We start from the raw sequence: 13,410 nt of genomic DNA, 5'->3' as shown, positions 1-13,410 counted from the left end.
ACCTTTCTCCTTGATTGTACCTTTGCCAGAAAAGGAGAAGGTAAAAGTTCAGTGCTGAAGCTGTGATCACTGGCAGGGAGGGAGGGGAAAGGAGTGAACAGGGGCACCAGGCTGCTCACAGGAGGCAGGGGTGGGGGTGCGGGTGATGGTGGGGGTGGGGGAGGCACACCTGCAGGTAGGTGCTTGTGGATGAAACGACGAAGAACGTAGTCAGATGCAAGGCAGTGCCTCCCAAACCCTCCCAGGGCCCATCCCTCGGTCCATCCCCGGATCCTAGGCTCCCTAGGCTCCTTTGGGAAAGAGCTGTGAGTTAGGATGCCAGGCGAAGAGGCTGGATTTAGAAAGTGCCACATAGCCAGACGCACACCACAGCAGCCATCAGACATCACCCAGATTTAACTGGCCTAAAATTAGCAGTAGGAGCAAAGTAGTTACTGCTCTGATTGCGTCAGAGCTTTTTGACTGGCTGACTGCCAGTTTTAAACAAATTGTCCTGCTTTCTCTACCAGGGAAACAATATTTTGGAACAGAGCCAGCAGAGCATTGCCATGACAGTTCCCATTCTGGCTTCGCTATTAATGTTTTATAATTCGGTGACAAGGTGAGCAGAGCCAGTGCGGGCGGCATCTGCGAGGGGGTTATTTTCATTGTTGTAAGCACTTATGCTTTGGGTGAGTAAAGTGCTGTGGATGAATCCTTTTAAATATTTAAACGCCTGAAATGTATTTAGGGCTTCACAATTCAACTGACTTAAACAAAGATTATGCAAATCTAGCCAAGGATAAATGCAAAACAAAAAAATTGTTTTCCTCTTATACTCCTTTTTCATCCTGGCAAAGACGCAGGAGCTTAAAGAAACGTTCTTTCTCTGCAGGATCACAGCAGAGCCCTCTTGCTTCCCAACAAAGCCCAGAGGACCTGATTCAACCAGCAGAACTGCTACCTCACTGCAAACTACAACGTTTCTCTTGAAGAACAGAGGATCCACGGGCTAAAAGAACAGGGCAGTTGTTAGAGCAGAACAATAGCGCCTTAGCCCAGCCCCGGCACCACTTCCCATCTGCAGGGACAGTGGGGGGATCATTCTGGCATTTTCCTCAGCATGCACCTTCTTCACCCCCTCTTCCTTCTCCCCACTCCCATTCCTTTTATGATTTACTGAGAACAACAGGACCTCACAAAGCATCTGGGGCCCCACAGTGGGAGCAAAGAGACTGGTTTAAACTCTAAGAGCTAATATTCAGAGAACCACATGTGTTCTCATGTTAAGTCTTAGTTTTCACATCAGTACAGGGGGCTAATCCCATCAGCCTTCGAAGGTTCTCGGTCAACCCGTGAGAGACAGGAAATGAATGTTCAAGCTCAACAGCTTGTTTAAGTCCCCCCTTAGGGAGGTCTCTCCCTGGTTCCTGATTTGGTGGCTAAGTCAAAAACATCAGCCCCCCTCACCCACTCCTCTCATCATTGAAAACTTTTTAAAAGAGGAAAACAAATCCACCATTCCAAGCAAATGACTTGCAAAGGCCCTCCAATAAACAAAACTGTTGGTGATTAGGTGATTTTACTGTTACTTGGGCTAGTCTCTCAGCCTAGCCCACTGCTCTCATCACAGTGTACCTTAAATGCCATTTTTTTTTTCCTTTGTAGGGCCACACCTGTGGTATACAGACGTTCCCAGGCTAAGGGTCACATCGGAGCTGCTGCAGCTGCAGGTCTGTGCCACAGCCACAGCAACACCGGATCTGAGCCGCATCTGCAATCTATACCGAAGCTTGCGGCAACACCGGGTCCTTTAACCCACTGAGCAAGGCCAGGAATCAAACCTGCATCCTCATGGAGGATTCTCAACATGCTGAGCCACAAGGGGAACCCCATAAATGGCCAAATTTAAACAAGCAGGGGTTAGAATGATGCCCCCTGAATTTATCTAATACAGGAATTAGTACTAGGTCAGGGTAGTAAGATAAAGACTCCCACCTATAAAATTTATTTTATTTCATTTTATTTTTTGTCTTTTTGGGGCCCCACCAGAGGCAGAGGGAGGTTACCAGGCTAGGGGTCGAACAGGAGCTACAGCTGCCAGCCTACACCACAGCCACAGCAATGTCAGATCCCAGCTGCATCTGAGACCTACATCACACCTCACAGCAACAGCTGATCCTGAACCCACTGAGTGAGGCCAGGGGCCAAACCTGTGTCCTCATGGATGCTAGTCAGGTTCCTTAACCACTGAGCCACGACGGGAACTCCCCACCTGTAAAATTTAAACTGTGTACCTACTACATTTAAGGCACAAGTAATTGTCTCACATACTCTGCCATCCTCAAATGAAAAGGACTGAACTGACAGAAGGTGTCCAATATACTACTGACAGGTTTTTAAAAATTACTTTCTACAGAAATGATCATGGCTAATGGATAGAGAGAGAAAAGACAACAGCTAAAGTGGCACAATTCAGAGAGCGTTATCTGTATTAATGGGTCCAAACCAGGCTTCCAAGTGAACTGTGGCCTCCTCTGACCCCAGTAAGACCCAGCCCTAATCAGCAGGGATGAGACTTTGGAACCAGGAAAGGTGTAGAGCACAGCCTCTCGCTCTGGGTACCCACCCTCCCCGGAACCACACCCCTCTCAACGGGGCTGTAAAGGTCCTGATAGAGCAGATGGAACTCTGCAGTCATCCTCTTCCCAAACTACTTCCCCATGTTTATCAGTTTGATATCAGGGTTCAATGACAGGTCATTGTAAGTGACCCAGAAAAGATATAAAAATGAGGTGTAAAAGGCTGTTTGGGTAGATCATTTACAATAGAAATAATGAGAACCTTAAGACAACACTTACTTAGGTCAACAAAAGCCAAGATACACAGTTCTTTCATGTTTAAACCTGGGACAGAATTCCCCTTTGTGGCTCAACAGGTTAAGAACCCAACCTGTATCCATGAGGATGAGAGTTTGATCCCTGGCCCCGCTCATTGAATTAAGGATCCGGCGTTGCTATGAGCTGTGGTGTAGGTCACTGACATGGCTCAGATCTGGTGTGGCTGTGGCTGTGGTGCAGGCCGGCAGCTGCAACTCCGATTCGACCCCTAGCCTGGTAACCTCCATATGCTGCAAGTGTGGCCCGAAAAAGAAAAAAAAGAAAAAGAACCCAGAGTGGAGTTCCCGCCGTGGTTCAGTGGTTAACGAACCCAACTAGAATCCATGGGTATATAGGTTCAATCCCTGGCCTAGCTCAGTGGGTTAAGGATCTGGCATTGCCGTGAGCTACGGTGTAGGTTGCAGACTTGGCTTGGATCCTGAGTTGCTGTGGCTGTGGCAAAGGCTGGCAGCTACAGCTCCAATAAGACCCCTAGCCTGAGAACCTCCATTTGTCCTTCTTAGGTGCAGCCCTAAAAAGACAAAATAAAATAAAATAAAATAAAAATAACCCAGAGCACTTAATTTTTCCTTTATCCAACACTTCTTGGCTAAGAGGCTACTATATGGTAGGAGCCAGGGCAGTACGCATTTCTCTTGAGGTGAGACAGAAGATAAACATATAAAAGTTAGCATACAATATAATGTCAGGCGAAGATAAATGCTATAAATGAAAATGGATCAGCATACAGAGGAGGCTGAGTAGTGGGTGGCTGTGGGTGATACAGGGCGTGGCTGCCATGCTTTCCCACCTCCAGAGAGGCTGGGCCACTAGGCTCCCTGGCACCAGGGTGACCGTGTGCCGCAGTTCTAGCCAGTAGTCCTCAGGGTGAACTACACTATCAATCTGCACTTCCAAAGTTGTTCTTACTCTTTAGAAGTTTCTGGATGAGCAAATGATTGTTCATGGCTTTCTCTGGATTCTGGGACTTGTGTCAGCTGTGTTTCAATAGTGCGATGCTTCTTAAACAGCTGGGTTCAACCAGAATCACTGCAGGGATGATGGTTTCCTCCATTACATTATCACATCCCCCAAAAACAGAACCTCAAACTAAGCAACTCACAGCCAATTCTGGAAGAAAACTGCCAAAGTGAAAAAAGAACAGATACAGTAAATAGAGGGCCCATCAAGGATAAAGTCTGGTTGCAGCTTCCCTCACAAGACCCTGAAAGGCCCCTTGAAATTGTTTCCCAACAGCCCTGAACTCTAATGCAAGAGGTGGGGGAGCAGTGCTCTCTGGACTCAGGCCCCACATTTCAAAGGGTAACAAGTAGCCTCTTAAGAGGCAAAAGAAAATACTCCAACTCTTTTTTATGTCTACTATCACCCTTCTTAAAATTTATATTATTGTGTTTTATAAAGTCCATATCTTAGCATAGTGAAGTTATGTGTGTGTGTACACACACACACACACACACACTATATTGTGTGTATATACACATGCACAAACATATAGAGACAGATGTGCATATGTGCATATATAGACAGTAAACACAGGAGATGCTGTACAGATGGAATGCACAATGGAAAAAGTTCAGAGACTCTATTACAAAGAAATAATCACTCTTTGGATTAAGGCATTAAACACTCTAAACAACAGCATCTGTCCTGTATGAAGATTCGACAGTGTTACTCCTAAAATTACTTATTAGAAACTAGAGGACTATTCCTTTCTCTTTTTTTTCTGTCTTTTTTTTTTTTTGTCTTTTTGCCTTTTCTAGGGCCACTCCTGCGGCATATGGAGGTTCCCAGGCTAGGGGTCCAATCAGAGCTGTAGCCACCGGCCCACGCCAGAGCCACCGCAACTCGGGATCTGAGCCATGCCTGTGACCTACACCACAGCTCACAGCAACGCTGGATTCCCAACCCACTGAGCGAGGCCAGGGATCGAACCCGCAACCCCATGGTCCCCAGTCAGATTCGTTAACTACTGACCCACAATGGGAACTCCCAAACTAGAGGACTACTCCTGAACCAAGTGAATATCCACTGCTCTACAGGGAACCAGGGTTATCAAAACATCCCCAGAAGACCGTGACAGCAGTCATCACGCAGACAGCACTGCTTACAGCGCTGCAAGCATGACAGATTTTTTTTTTAATGTCCACACAATAGTTGGTGTCAGCATATGTAGCTTTGCATTGACCCAAAAGTTCTTACTTTCCACAGTAACAATTCTGTTGGCTCTTTACCGAGATTTTTTTGTTTTTAACTTTAGAATAATTGAACACAACTAAACAGCCTACTTTGGACCACTCTGACTTCCTAAACAGCTCAACTCACCAGGAGCTTCTTCTGGTGGATGTAGCAAACTATGCAAAAGTGAGAACGATGGGAGACACTAACTGAGAGTGCTCAAGATACCCCTGATGGCTGAATGCTTATTTGTGAAAGAGGGAAGAAAAGAATATCAACGAATGCAAACACTGGGAAAATGGGGAGAGATTGTGTTTCACATCCCCACTATCTGAGAGCAATTCAAAATAAGACAATACCCCGCTGCAAAATAAGTTTAGGAAAGTCTGACAACATTCTGCTTTCTTCTACCATCTTGTCAGTGCCTAAGGCCTCTAGAGGTCACAGGTCACAGTGCAAGCCTAGCTTCTCAGCCACTCAGTCAGGCATTGAACACCTATTTCTTAATCTCCCACCATGCAGAGCATGGCTCTAGTTTCTAGGGACACAGTGAAAATGAACTCAGGTTTTTTTTCTTTCTTGCATCTGCAGCATGCATAATTTCCCAGGCCAGGGACTGAACCCACACCACAGCTGCAACCTGAGCCACTGCAGTGACAATGCCAGATCTTTTTTTTTTTTTTTTTAAATGCTTTTTAGGGCCGCACCCATGGCATATGGAAGTTTCCAGGGTAGAGGTAGGGAATCAGAGCTACAGCTGCTGGCCTATACCATAGCCACATCAAGTTGGGATCCGAGCCGTGTATGAGGCCTATACCACCGCTCACAGCAACACTGGATCCTTAACCCACTGAGCGAGGCCAGGGATTGAACCCACAACCTCATGGTTCCCAGTCAGATTTGTTAACCGCTGAGCCACAAAGGGAACTCCTTGAACTCAGTTCTTAAAATAACTTGGTCAGTAGAACCAGCAAAGGTCTGACATGCTCTTTCAGGGCATCCGAGTGGAAAAGGTGGGCAGCAGTGAGCTAGCTTTAAGAAGTTATGAGCATTTTCCACAGAAAAGAAAATCATGGACTTGGAAAACAGACTTGTGGTTCCCCGGGGGGGAGGGGGAGGAAGTGGGATGGATGGGGAGCTTGGGGTTAAAGGATGCCAACTATTGCTTTTGGAATGGATTAACAATGAGATCCTGCTGTGTAGCACTGAAAACTATGTCTAGATACTTACAACAGAGTATGACAATGGGAGGAAAAATTATGTATGCATGTGTGTGTAACTGGGTCCCAATGCTATACAGTGGGGAAAAAAAATGTGTTGGGGGAAATAACAATAAAAGAAATAAAAGAAAAGAAAAAAGAAAAAAAAAAGAAATTATGAGCATTAGTACTTAACTGTAACCAAACCAAGAAGGAAATTTCCAGACACCATTCGTAGCTCAGCCAGTGTAACAATTTTATCAGTGACTTAGGTGGGATATAAAAAACCATCTAATCTCGTACACAGACAGCATTTCTTTGGGAGGGCAGGCAAAGGTGCCAAATAATAGCTTCAAACTCCTAAAAGCACTGTGGGAAGAAGCAGCTAAAATAAAAACAAAGTCCAAGAAACGTTAGGTCTTGCAGTGACATTAGGACAGGACAGGAAGATGTGGTTTCAAGACAGCATGTGGTTAAGGACCCAGGGGTTCAAGTGAACGGGAAACTCACTGAGTCTAAGTAGGAAAGTGAACGTAAACTTGGCCTGTGTCAGTACAGGCAGGCCATGCAAGTCAAAGGAAGGGCACCCTTACCCTACTCTGCAGGATCAAGGGGGATTGGCCCTGTTTGGACAGGAATTGTCCTGTGAGTAACAGTGAGTGAATGGATGCAGTAACCTCTACACAAAGATGAGTCCTGCAGGCCACCAAGGGGGTGGCATTCAAATAAATTGGGAGAATTGGATTTCAGTTCTAAGGGGTAAAAATCACCTGCCAGTAGCCAAAAACATCAGGAAGGTAGGCCTCTCCACCCCTTACTAGACCACATGCAGAGTATATCAAAGAAGTGTTAGTGGAGCTGCTCAGTGGTTTCCAAAGTGCTCCTTAATGAAGTTTTCCCTGGCCCCTGCAAATGGAAAAAGTGTCCATATATGGGTGGGGAAATATACATGGGGGGGTATGATTTTAACCAAAGCCTTCTCTGGATAGGGGGAACTTTCCAGAAGTTAGCCTGACCACATGCATACTCTTCCCTGTCTGTCTTTTCTTTTTGGTATAATCAACATATCTTGAAATGCACTGAGAATAGATAGTAACTGCTGTTGTTAATTTTCAATGTATCCATGTAGCGACATCAAAGAGTGACAAATCTGACCATCCCCAGCATTTGATTTTTGTTTCTGATTTTCAATTTTACAGGTAGATAAAAACAAAACGTAGAGGAACAACAGGAAGTGATAACCTTCTGGGCCTTTGTGGTATAGAGATGCTTTAACAGCTGGACAACTAGATTCAACTTACTGCATCTCTTCTTTTTCCTATCACCCAGGTTGGCTATACAATGTTGTACAGGGGAAAAAAAAAAATACATACTTACATTTTATATTATATATATTATATTTTATATATTTGTATAGTATATGTTTGTGTATTACATCATGTTATATATATAATATATATATAATGTTATACATATATAAAATCAAAGAATAGGTTATGCTAAATGTAAAATCTTCCAAGAAACAGAACTTCTACTGTGGGTAAGATGTGGCTCCCTTGGACCACGCTTTGGAACTATGAATCCAGTCCAAAAAGGATCAAATAATTTATCTCTGAAGTTACGAAGCATTTAAATTCCTATCACACTGTTATCCTTCCTTTAAAAGGGTCCCCAGCTAAATGTGATTGCAACCGAAAAGCAACCTCTGGATCACTGATTTCAAGGTAAACCAGGTAAACGATAACTCTCATGAATGTTCCCATACAAACTTACTATAAACCACAGACAGAAAAGACACAATCATGAAAAAATATAAACTAGCCCTGTTGGTCATTTTCATTATTCTAAGACATTGTAAACATTAAAGAAATCTAATATTTTGGTGCTAAAAGGGATCACGGAAGATCTTGATCCAAATTCGACGGACAACAGAGGCAGGAAGCTAGAGGTCCCTGTCCCTCTTGCCTAATGCCATTTCTATTCCATCACCCTGCAAAGGAACTAGATACTTTAACAGAAGTAGAAAATCTAAACCATGGATCCCTAGATATGAAGTGACTTCATATTTCTTTCAAGTTAAAAATAGAAAAAAAGAAAACAAAACCACTTTGCTTTCAGTTAATAACACATGAAGTTTTCTTCAACTTCAGCGAGTCTTTGAAGGGAGTGGTAATCCTAAACCACCTTAAGTAGATGACAAGTTCAAAGATGCAGGGCCTTCCTCAATCTTAAAATAAATAAATAAAAAAGAACATTTCTACCAATTATAACGGGAGGTAGGGGACTATGGACTATATCAACATAATCACAGTTTGTTGCAAAGTATACTGTAAATGCAAACCCTCTTAAACTAGTTTTGATGACCAAACACAGCACTTTTAAACCAGTTTCAGTTACCAGACAATGGCCCTTTCAGGGTTGCTTGCTATTATTTCCTCGCTTTGAAGAATAGATAGATTTTTAGAATGAATAACCCAATAACCCTTTTTGCCTCAGGTAAGGAGATTTCCCCAAGGTGGACAGGTGTTTACCAAGGTCAGGTATCAGGGAGCCCTTCTAAATTCCATGCCAGTCTCATGAGCAACAAAATCCAACAAAACTTACAGACCCTGTTACACAGCTTTAACTACAACAAGCATCATAAAAGTCAAATCACGATGCTGATAATTCCATTACATTCCATAAACTTCAAGCTCTTTGAGAAGGCTAAGATTTAAAAGCATCAAAAGCATCTGACGAAAACTATGCACTTTTAACCAACTAGAGAAAGTCTGCAAGTCCATACTCTAAAGCCGAAGCTCCACCTCCATACCTGTAATTGAGCTCTTGCTATATTTTCCAGCCTAAATGCTTACACTGTTTCTTATCCCAGTTCATTTCACCCCATCTATAGGTAGCATGTGGGTACTGATAAAAGCTGTTTCTGACTTCATTTCATTTCTTACTTCCCAGATGTTTTCGAGAGAGATTGTTTTTTGGTTTTTTTCCTGTCAGCTATTTGTGAATATGCTCTAATTTAGAACAAACAAATTTAACATATCATATTTTAAGCTAGGCAAGGCACACAATAAAATACAGCTACAAAGAATTTCGAGATGTTTCTCCAGCTTGTAAGTCTGCCTACCTAGGCAAGATGTGGACAGGCTGCCATGGTCTTGCTTTAGAGGAAAAGTACTGAAAACACCTAACTGAGAACCTGCTGCACTGAAATGGCTAATTACAAGCCACTGTATTTCCTATATATGAAAAGCCAGATATCAACTAGAGAGAATAAAGAGGGCCCTAATACAATCCTTTGCATGAATCATGAATATATACTTCTACTCTGTCTCTTCTCCAAAACTCATCAACAGAATCTTTAGGAAGAACTGATGTTCCATGTACCCAAAACTCAAGAAAGACTGTACTTTCTCATGAGTAATATTCTTTTATACATCTCCGAACTAAGCAAGAACTACTAAATGAAGCAGAAAATATCCTCGGTAGAAATGTTATATACACAGAATTATGAATTTCACTGTAGAACTTTGAATTCCTCAAATCAAAACATAAAAACAGACAACCTTAAATTTGTGAGTAAAAACAGTAACCAAGATGTCCCTTGAAATTCAGCTTTAGGAATGTCAGAAACAAGAGGCCACCTCTTGATATCTGCATAAATATTGGTTTCGCAGGGAAGAAATACCTTCAAAGAAAGCAACAGTTTTGGTGATTTTTTTCTGTCCCATTACTAATTGTAAAACTGGAAAAATTACAACCTGGATTGCAGACAGGCAACTCAAAACTGCAGTTTACTAAATGCCTGTCATAAGAAAGCCATCTAGTGTTAACATTTAGAAATGAAAACTGCAGACAAAAGAGGCAAAGAAAAATCTAAGTGACTATTTTGAACTTGCTGAGCAAACCGATTAGAATCACCAAGATTCTTTGTTTAAAAAAAAAATGCACGTCTAAATCTAAACAAAATCCAAAAAGTAAACAGTTGTATTTTCACCAAAATCAGATTGCGGTGACCACAATTCCATGACCAATGCACTTGATTTTTCCAATACTCACGCTGGAGTCATCTTGGGCTGAATTAATTTAACCGAAGCAGGTTAATGATGACAAATATCTCCCAGAGGGGTCATGCCAACTTGTTTTCTCTTCCCCAGAAGCATCGGCTCTCGCTCGCTGATGATGAACCGAGACTGATTCTTTGGGTTTGAGGCTCGGTTGAAAATTAATCTGTAGGTGCTCGTGGGGATACTCTCAGGACCTGACCAAACTAGCTTCAAGGTTACGGGGCCCCGAGCAGGACCGGGAGCCGAGGATGGAGCGAGACACTGACACCGGGAAGGGCGCTCACCGGCCGCTCAGGACCTTACAAAGACGGGCCGGGCGCCACCACGGCTCGCGCTCAGGGCACAAGCCTTCCAGGGGAATCAACCCCGCAGCAAGTTCAGCAAGTCACCTCGCCCGGCGTGCCGGGAAGCGCGCAGGGCCACCTTTTATCTCTCTCTTCGGTTAGTCACAGAGGAGTTGCTGTGCGCCGGGAGAGCTCCTCATTAGTGCTCGTGTCAACTAGACGGGAATAACCTTTCAGCCGATCGATAAGTTTGAGAACAAGCGGCGGTGGCTCCTCTTTCACCCCGGGCTCAGGAGCGCGGGCGCAGCTGCCAGCTGGACCCCCGCCCTGCGCCCCGGCTCTGCCGAGCTCCGGAGTGCTCTGCCGTCTGCCCCCTGAGGCGCCCCAAAGGGCGGCCCCTACACTTCAGGGCGGCCCCTGGGCACCACCCGGAGGCTCCCAAGCGGACCCGCCTCGCCTCCCTTCGCTCGCCCCGACACGCACCTCGGACACGCAGTCCGCAGGGACCTGCTACAGCCCGCGAGCGCGGAGCGGCGCGTACCGGGGCCGCCGCCTCGCCGCCCGCCGCTCCCCGGGGCTGCCCATCGGCCCGGACCCTGCCGGCGCCGGGCTCCGGCGGGAGGCGGCCAGGACCTGCCCGCTGCGGTTGAAGCGATCGGCCTGTGATCCGGCGGGCGGGCGGCCGGGGCGGGGGCGCGGCGCTGCTCCTCCTCCTCTGTCCTCCTCCCGCTCCGCCGGCTCCTCCCGGGCTCCTGGTCTGCCGCGCCGGCTCCCAACGCCGCCGCCCGCCCGCCCGGCGGCACCGCCCCCCGCCCGCTCCGCGGCCTCCCATTGGCTGCTTCCTGCCCGCCCCCTCGGCCCCGCCCAGCGATTGGGCGCGGGCGCCGTCTGTCCCGCAGCCCCGCGGGGCTCCGGGCTCAGCCGGTGCGCGGTTCCCAGGCCCCGTGGCTCGCTGGAGCGGCGCGTCCCGGAGGGGTTGGTGCTCTTCTTTCAGATGGGGCTGCGGGACGCCCGGTGAGCGGCGCCGGCGACCTCCAGGGAGATGCAGCCTACCTGGACCCGCAGTCTGGGAAAGCTGTCGCCCTCCTCCTTGGGACTCGTTTTCGCCCCTCTGGCACCAATAACTTAAAAACCCTGAATCTGTAACAGTGATGTCGTCATTTGCGTCTTACTGTATTTTCAGCTACAGTAGCCTAAAATTCTTACTGAGTAAGACATAATCTTTCTTTTAATTCCTAAAATTTGAGAAATACGTTTCTTAACTGGGAAACAGATGTGTCGTGGGGCCGCACGTTGCGCAAACAATTCTGGCGCCGTTGGCCCAGCAGAGTGAACACAACACAGAAACGATGTGCCATTTGCTCTGCCCTGGCCGCTTCGGCCTTAGGGGCGCTGGTCATGGCTAAAGGTCAGTGTATTGAGGAAGTCCTGAACTTCCTTTGGTGGTTGTAGATAACATTGAAGGCTACTGAGACGACGAAGGGGACTGTTTTGCTTCTTAAGAAACTTAAGGCCTGGAATAATATCAAAAACGTCTCTGCCTCTGAGCGAATGAGAGCTGGCAAGGACAAAGTTAGAAGCCATGGTGCATGCACAGCAGGGGATCTGTAACCAGGACCACACTATCAAGGCCTTAAGGAACATCCCTGGCTCCTTAATTCTCCATTCCCTTCAAAAGGAATTACTATGCCGAATGTAAGCAAACCGAACATTTTGAAACTTGCTCCTGGTGGACAACTGGGATGTTTCGAATTTGCTTTCAGCAAGTTAGATGATCTGTAATGACACTTCCTGCAGCACTTCTGGAAGAAGCTGCCTCCTTCCTTCAAGAGTAACTACAACCTTCCCGTGCACAAGCTCAACACAGACCTGGGCATAATCTTGAAAAATCCCAGAGCACCATGCAAGAGAAATCATGTCAGGGTCCTGTAGAAGAATTCACTGGAAAAACCTGAGAGTCATGTTCAATCTAACTAAACCCACGTTCAAAGACCATGCACCTGGGGCACCATTCTTCACCATACTAGGAATCCCAAACTAACTCCGTGTATCCAGGGCAGCAGCGGCGGCAGAAGCCAGATCAGATAAGTAGAGGTACCAGGCAAGGTAGAGAGGAGAGAAAGGAAGGCTGTTGGCTTTAAGAAACAGAAGCTGCCGTTGGTGGGGGGGTAAAAAAAAAAAAAAAAAAGGCAGCAGCTACCAAGAAACCAGCCGCTGGGAAGCCGGAGGAAAAGAAAGGCGCCACAGAAGAGAAGAAGCCTGCTGCGCAAACTTAGATGTGTTTATCCTCTGAAGGTCAAATCATTTTGGTCAGCTCATTTTGAATAAAGACCTGATCAAAGAGGCAGAGAGAAAAGCGATCATACACACCCGCTAACCTGGCTCCGCGCCGCCCCCTGGCGCAGCCGCGGCCCCTCCCGGACTCCACTCTCCCGAGTGGGGAGAATCGTGCCCGCTGGCTCTTGGTCCCCGCGCCGCGAGAGCCTGAGTGTCGCCTCCCGACAACACAGCTGCCAGGCGCTGCGCAGGCACCTGCTCAGAGCCGCAGCAGGATCGCCGCACCTCCGCGTTCGCAGGAAGCCAGCAGGAGGAGCGAGCCCTACTGTGTGCGGACACCCGAGGGCGCCTTGGACCGCCCAGGCGGTGCCCCTGACCCCCAGGGGATGGAGTGGCTGGATGCGCGGAGAAATGCGCAAGAAGTCAGGTGGTGCCAGCGCGCAGGAATGCTGCGGAAACAGACCATTGGGAGTCTGGAAGGAGGCTGGGAGAGGTGTGCAGGCTTTATCCTCCCCTCCCAGCCCCCCCAACC

The 13,410-nt window shown here is 46.7% G+C and overlaps 1 protein-coding gene and 1 pseudogene across 3 annotated transcripts in view; one reads left to right on the top strand and one right to left on the bottom strand.

Annotated features, from left to right (window-relative positions):
* Nucleotides 1-11,343, bottom strand: part of SIPA1L2 (signal induced proliferation associated 1 like 2) — a 232,180-nt gene extending 220,837 nt beyond the window's left edge. For all 3 annotated transcript variants that reach the window (XM_047760317.1, XM_047760319.1, XM_047760320.1), the window contains exon 1: nt 11,085-11,343. The gene's annotated coding sequence lies outside the window, so the exon portion shown is untranslated. The remainder of the gene's footprint in view (nt 1-11,084) is intronic.
* Nucleotides 9,349-12,877, top strand: LOC125116960 (60S ribosomal protein L4-like; annotated as a pseudogene).
* The last annotated feature ends 533 nt before the right edge of the window (nt 12,878-13,410 follow it).

This window comes from Phacochoerus africanus, chromosome 15, assembly GCF_016906955.1.
Source record: "Phacochoerus africanus isolate WHEZ1 chromosome 15, ROS_Pafr_v1, whole genome shotgun sequence".
NCBI lineage: Eukaryota > Metazoa > Chordata > Mammalia > Artiodactyla > Suidae > Phacochoerus > Phacochoerus africanus.
Note: the sequence above shows the minus strand (reverse complement) of the source record. Positions and strands in the feature narration are given on the sequence as shown.